A 7,491-nucleotide genomic window follows, 5' to 3' on the forward strand; every position below is an offset into this window, starting at 1 on the left:
TACTTTGGTAATGATAATGATGCTAGCCAACTCCTCACAGTTCACCCTCAAATATCAGAACTATTTGGCGTAATGACTGTTGTTATTGCCCTCATTAATCCTGAAAGTTTAAATGGGTGTTTTTATTACACCTCAAACTGAGGAAAACAAAAATCATTAAAAGCTGTTTATCCACATGCATAAAACTACCAGCTGAATAGTTGCTGCTTAAGGGGTTAAAGAAAAATAACAGTATTATTACACAGACAATTCAAGTTGAGAACCAATTTCAGGAAGATTTTTGGGGATATTGTGAAGGAGTTTTGCACTACTTACTGACTATAGGCTTTATAAATGCCATCATAACTTGAGGAAAATACTACTACAATGTTCCTGTTACCTTTAAGAGAAATGCTACCATCCTAGATTTATAAAAGCACAAAAACTGTGAAACATATTCCACTGTCTAAAACTTATATGACACATAATGTTAAAGGTTAGGTTCCCAATTTTACAAGTCTGTCTTAAATGTCAGGCGCCCATATGAACAGTGAAATAGGTTTTCCTCACTGTAATCATTCCTCCTGTTCATACTGACTATTAAAAGATCCCCTTCAAATGTACATTGTGTCATTTTGACTTTAAAAGTTGATGTGAAGCTCATATGAGGCTTCAGCAGTCTGAGTTGGTGGATATCTGCCACATTTACAGTCTTTTTGGCATCAAATTCCCTCTTTCTGTTTCCTCAGTGTTTACCTGTTGAGCTGTGGTGGAAGTATAGTAACAAAAAGAGGGACTTTGGCACTAAAAAGACTGTAATGTTGAAAGATATCTACTTGATTTAACTAACCTGGATGACTGAAGCTTCATATTAGCTTCAGATAAACTTTTAAATACATTTTTGCGCAGAAGGAGGACTGTAAGAAGTACAATAAGAAGTTGTGATAGTAAGAGTAATGAAATTAGCCCCAATATATGGCCATCATCTCAAATAAATGAATGAATAAATCAGTTTCTTATTCACTTTTACATTGGTCAGTACTGCCTTGTATCCAACCGTTCAAATTAAACATCCAGGAAACTCTCTGGAGGACAAACTTCTGTCAGCGCATTGCTGCCATCTAGTGGGCAGACTTTCAGAAATACATCTAATCTACTCCAAGCTGTGTGTGTCTGAGGGGGGAAAAAGAGAGTTACAATATGTATGTAACTACAACAGGACTGTATGATTTCAAGAGACTGCAGGCAGTAAGTCAATACTGAGTCAATCACTCTGATCACCCTCGCCCCTTCAAGATGACAAATTCCCAGATGAGGACAGATGATGATTAGTGATGATGATGTGATGGTTTCACTGTCATTTTCAATAAATGTGTCTAGATTGACTGAGTGTCTTTATTGTAATATTTGGGGAGCAAAACTTCAAAGCAATGACTGCATATTCCTGAAGGCGGCACTAGAATTAAATATGTTGCAGATATAGTTGCAATATATCACTTTAAACTCTCAAATTAAAACAGCATTTCAAGAGCATCTTGTATCCTACAATACAATCAGACCATATGTGTTGAGTTAGGTGGGCCTCTTCTTCATTTTTTCTATAATGAACAGAGAATCTCGTACAGATACTGTGACAGGATCTCAGTTTGAGAGGGAGATGTGGGTGGCACAGCAGGAAAAGTTCCAAACAATGGTGTGGGACGTGGAAGCTGTGGGAAACGCTCCACAGTGACCAATTATACCTGAGATTGACTGTGCTTTTAATGTAAATAAATGTAAATTGCAGCTTGTTGTTTCACTGCTAAAATAAAAATTTCCCTCAGACACAGTTGCTTTGCTGATCTTCTTCGTGAACAATAACTGCAACTGGACTGAATGAGGAGGAGTAGACATTGAATAAACCAAATCAGTGGCACATTCAGCTGCTTTCAGTGTAGCTGTACCTTGAATATGATGTATTTCCTGTTGGTATAGAGTCTTAGGGCAGGAGAAAATGCTGGGAGGCATCGTTTAAACAGTGTAAACCACCAGGATGTCAGTTAGGAAGGGAAGCAAGAGGAGGGCCAGTATTACCAACCATAGCCAGATTATTCTATGGGGTCCCAGGGCAAAAGTTTGTTGTTGGGCCCCTATTGACCCCAGCTATGCATGGTAGACCTTGAATGAATGGTTGATTAATTGATTAGTCAACTAACGGAAAATTAATTGGCAACATTCTTGATGACTGATTAATCGGTTAATTGCTAGTTTTTCTAGTTTTCCATGATATTAAACTCAACAACTTTGGGTTTTTGACTGTTGGCCAGACAAAACGTCATCTGAATATATAAACTTGTGCTTCAGGGAGTAATGATCAGCATTTTAAAAATTATTTTCTGACATTTTATACACTGAACAATCAATTTTTTTTTTTTTTTTTTAAAAAGTAAGACCTATTGATAATAAAAATAGTTGTTGGTGGCAGCCTTATAGTACTCTTATGCCTAGAGCATTTGTGCAATTTGATAAAACACAACTTTACAACAAATGAGCACAATATAAACTAAATTAACTAATGTCTTAAAACTAGATTTTGGCACAGGGTCCCTCATTGAGACCAGGATCTTACACCAAAAGTTATAGATACAAAAAATACCGTGTGTGAGTGTCTAAAATCTCTATTTGCTGCTCACTACTGAGTAAACTATTAAGTGTCTGTTATCAAAAATCAAATCAAAACAGCATGCATAACAATCAACATCAATATCACATCATATGTCACAAAAACAGTAAGTAAAAAACATTTAAGTACACTATATTAGATATAACTTCATTAAAAAAGCAAAGAATAAATTACTAAAAATTATTTGAAATCATTTAAATAATTTAAGACCAATTTAAGAAGAGAAGTGAATGGTACATGGGATTTAAAACAAATGCTATGCCCATTAATTACTGAATTAACTGGTGTATAGCATGTGAAATGAATGACTATTTACAGTATAGATATTTCTTCGTCTTTGCACAGGGGACTCTGTAGTGTCTCCCTGAAGGCAGGAGCTGAAAGTGATGATTCAGTGGATGGAATAAATCCTCTAAGATTTATTCTTTCATTTATAAAGGGAGTAGTGAATGAATAAATGAGTTAAACGCTGACATCAGCATGCTGACATGCTCACAATGACAAAAATGTAAAAATGATAATGTTTAGCAGGTATGTTCACCATGGTCACCATACTTGTTTACTATTTTAGCGTGCTAACATCTGCTATTAGCTTAGGCTGATAGGAATGTCATTAATTTTGCAGCAGATTACCTTTACTTTTACCTGATGACTCAGACCAGGATCACCAAAGTTATCGCAATCCATCCAATGTTGAGATATTTCAATGTGAACCAAGGTGGTGGACCAACCGCCAACAATTCGGATAGAAACTAACTAAAACAAATGTACTTTTTGGTATTTATTGTTAGGTAGGTGCATATTATGACATGGAAAGTCAGCTAAAATGGTAAAAACCATTTGGTAAAATGTCATTGTGACTTAAATACTTTTAGGCTATTTGGCTTGTTTTCCATTTAATTTCCTTACCAATACATCACTGAATATCACCTCTTCAAAAATACATCAGTCATACAGTCCTTTATGAGGGGAAACACAACAGATGATCTTTTCCAACAGGCTTTACATTATGTTGAACCCATTAGTTCTCCTCCTCAGTGCATCGCCGGTAATCCTACATGCATTACACCACCAGATCGATGCAGTCAAATGAAGCCATGAAGTGGATCAAGTCGTGGCAGTAAAGCGCCTCATGGGGACCCACACATCCTCCTTAATGCCTTGTTTGATATTTGTCTCCAATAAATCGTGACCCATAAAAAGGGATGTAAAAAGGGGGTGAGATTTCAGCTCTCTATAATATTTACAGGTAGAATAGGTGGAGGGGAAAGCAGAGAGACATTATTTCCCTAAATGAAATAGATCCTGACATCTGGGCGTCCAAGGGCCCCATCCTCCTCTCTCTCTCTCTCTCTCTCTCTCTCTCTCTCTCTCTCTCTCTCTCCCTCACTCTCTCTTTGTAATTACACGACATAATGGTGGTGCAGTCGGCCCGTAATCTCCCATTATAATCAGTCTCGGCTGCCTCCACTCGCTCTCCACCACGGCTTCTAATTCAATATAAATGCAAATGACTGGGGGAGTAAGAGAGAGAGAGTGAAGGAGGGAGGGAGTGAGGGTGGGAGGAGGGTCAGGAACAGTATAGAGTGTAAATGTGGGAGTCTGATCTCACCACAAATCTGTACTTATATTTACGAGGAGTCATGTCAAGTCTTTATAATAATATGTACAAATCGAACGTGGAGTGCGCGCACCGTAGACCAGGTGGTATTTTGTCATTAAACATTAAATTGTAAGCATGCAAGCAAAACTTTATTGGATTCTCAACCAAAACTCTAGTCCCAAAAGGATTGGTTCACCCCAAAAATTAATTTTCCCACTTACCTCTAGTCTTGTCTAGCCACAGAGATATAGTTTTGGTTTAATTTGTGCAGGTTTTGAGATATCTGTCTCTGAGATTTCTATGTCCTTGCAACAGAGGTGAATATAATTTTGCTTCTGGTGCACACAGAGAGTCGAGAAACAGTTTTCCTTGGAGCTACTTTCCCCAAAAGAAAACGTGATGTCCAGTTAGCAGCAATTTCCTTATTTGAATCAACGGGTTTGCATGCTCATACATTTGTTTTGCAACTTCTCAGCTCTTAAAATGCTGTTGAATTATTATTATCATTATTATTATTATTTATGGTTCCTGTTTTCTCATTCTTCAGAACCGTTAATTCACCATGTTGTTATTCTACATTTGAGAAATCACACATTGGATTTTAAATATACCAAATAATTGCCTCAGGGCTCCGAAACTCAAACATTTAAACAATGAAAACTGTTGATTGTGGATTATGCATAAGAATGGTGGAGTCCTTACCAGACAAAAATATAGTATTAGTTGTTTTTTTATAATGCTTAAAGCGATTTATGTTTTACGTTTTCCTCAAGAGTGACCTCTAGTGTTGGGGTGGATGGTTGGATATATGAAGTGTCTGACATGGACGACATCAGAAACTACCATCAGTCAGTTGGTTGGTTGTTGGTTTCTTTTTAACCATATCAAAGAAGTGTTACTGTGCTGTAGCGGCCACAATTTAATCAAATCAAGAGGTAAAAACTCATATTGTTGTGTGGAACAACCTCTTTTGTCATTTATGAACTGTGTAAAGACTTATGGACAACGGTTTTGGAAAGACATGTTGCTATTGAATTTTTCACTGCTGTTTCTATTCACCTATCTGTGTGACAAGACACAACTACAGGTAAGAAAAAAATATGATTGTAATTTTGGTGAACAGATTCTTCAAAGCTGAAAACCATTGTTGTTTCATCCACATAGTGTTGATGAGATGAGATTTTGGTACAACAAAAAAATGTGATTTACAGACTAAACAAAAGAAACGTTCTTCTAACAGCGTGTCAAGATGTGAGGGAGGATTTCACTTTTAAAGAATGAGATTGTTGTTAAAGTTTTTATTTGAAGTGTTTACACTGCTATATGCGATAGTGTCGGCACAAAATGAGAAACATTACATCTACATTTACAAAATTATTGCAGATTTAGCTAATACATTACAATTACAAGTGTGTTACAAAGTCTTGTTTGTGTTTTCAGCTGATTTCAAGTTTGTAATTTTAAATTTCAGCTGAATATAAAGTTGATAAATGGATGACTTACCACCATTATCATGTGAAATTTATTAACTTTTATGATTTTAGGGAGACCCTCTCCCCTGGTTTATTTAGAAAAACACTATTATGAAAACTGTTATAAAGTTACGTACATTACAGCCTGCAGCTGAGTGAGAAATACTGACTGAGGAAACTTCAGATAGCAACATTTTTCTATAATTAATCTATATAATATTGCATTTTGGAATGAAGCCCTTCATCTGTCATGTTGGCGTTAACAAAAGATGATATCAAGTTAATATAAAATTCAACTCATATGAAAGTTCCCACTGAACATGGCACCTTTGATACCTGCAAAGTAACTGTGAAAAATCTCATCGCTGCTTCAGTCTGCGGTGAGAAATGAGGCAATATATTACTAAACTGTATCGCAATTCATAATTCAAAATGCTGCGTAATTAACTTTCTCCTCCGGAGCCTTAATGTGATACTAAATTAAATAAGTGCAGGGAGAGAGAGAGAGAGAGAGAGAGAGAGAGGAAGAGAGAGAATCAGGGAAATATTAATTTAGAGAACGAGGGAGCAGGAGTCAGAGTAGAGACTGTGTGAGCAGCAGCGGTGATGAGAGGTTACCAAAGTGGAGAAGAAAGAGGGAGGTAGAGGAGAAAAGAGAAACAAACTAGAAAACATGTTTGTTTAAAGCTCTATGTGATTACTTTTTCATGGTAAAATATTCCCTCAAGGCATGTTTTCATACATAAAAATACTCTGCTTGGCATAATAATTTGTGTCTGATATGGATTTTCCACAAAAAAAAAAAAAAAAGTTAAATTACCTGGTTAGAAATTCTAAAAAAAAAAAATTAGATCTACTCCTTCAGGAATCTATGAATATGCAAATATTGTTCATTTAAAAAGTTTAACTACTTGACACAAGATGTCTCCTACTTGACTGAAAAGTAAATTCTCAGTGTTTGTGCTCTGGAGGCTTCAAGTTCCCACATGACACTTGTTTAAGTTCAATACTGGACCATGATCATAACTTTTCTCTCTAAATGCACTTTAATGCACTGTGCTTGTTCTTTTTTGTTTTGTTTTGTTTTTATCTTGGGATTTGTATGTTTTTATCTTTACTTTTAAAGGGATTTTTTTTTTTAGATATACAGTATATCTTTATCCTTTCTGTTGTTGTTGCACTGCTGTGGGCTGGGAGGTACAGCATTTAATTTTTTAATTTTTTTTTTTGTTGTGTATGCAAATACACAAGAAAATGACGATAAACTAAATCTAAAGCACTCCTAAATACATCTGTTTAACTCAGATTTACTGTAACATGAGCGCAGAGAAAGTCTCCCTGCAGCAGATAAAACACATTTTTGAGTGGTGGGAGGCTTTAACTTTAACTTTGTTGTAGCATTTAAGGATGTCTTTGAATGATGCTTGAAAAAAAAACGACTTTGTACCACATGATGTGTGACCCCTCTACCGAAAAAGGAGTTTATACCCGTTCTGAACAACCAAATATGAAGTTTTCAACCCACTATTATAGAGAGAGATGAGATGTTATGTGATGATAAATTGTACAAGTTCTCTCTTCAAAGGCATTTAGTGTTGTCGTAATGATCATACAATTTTGTTTAATATGTTTTCACATACTGAATGTACATCAATTTTATTTAATCACTGTGAATTTAACCCTCCAAAGTTGAACTTTTTAAGAATTATATATTTAATACTTTAATCATCTCTTTTGCATTAACAAGGAAAGTATCAATATGGAGATGTTGAATT

Source organism: Thunnus albacares, chromosome 12 (assembly GCF_914725855.1).
Source record: "Thunnus albacares chromosome 12, fThuAlb1.1, whole genome shotgun sequence".
Lineage (NCBI taxonomy): Eukaryota > Metazoa > Chordata > Actinopteri > Scombriformes > Scombridae > Thunnus > Thunnus albacares.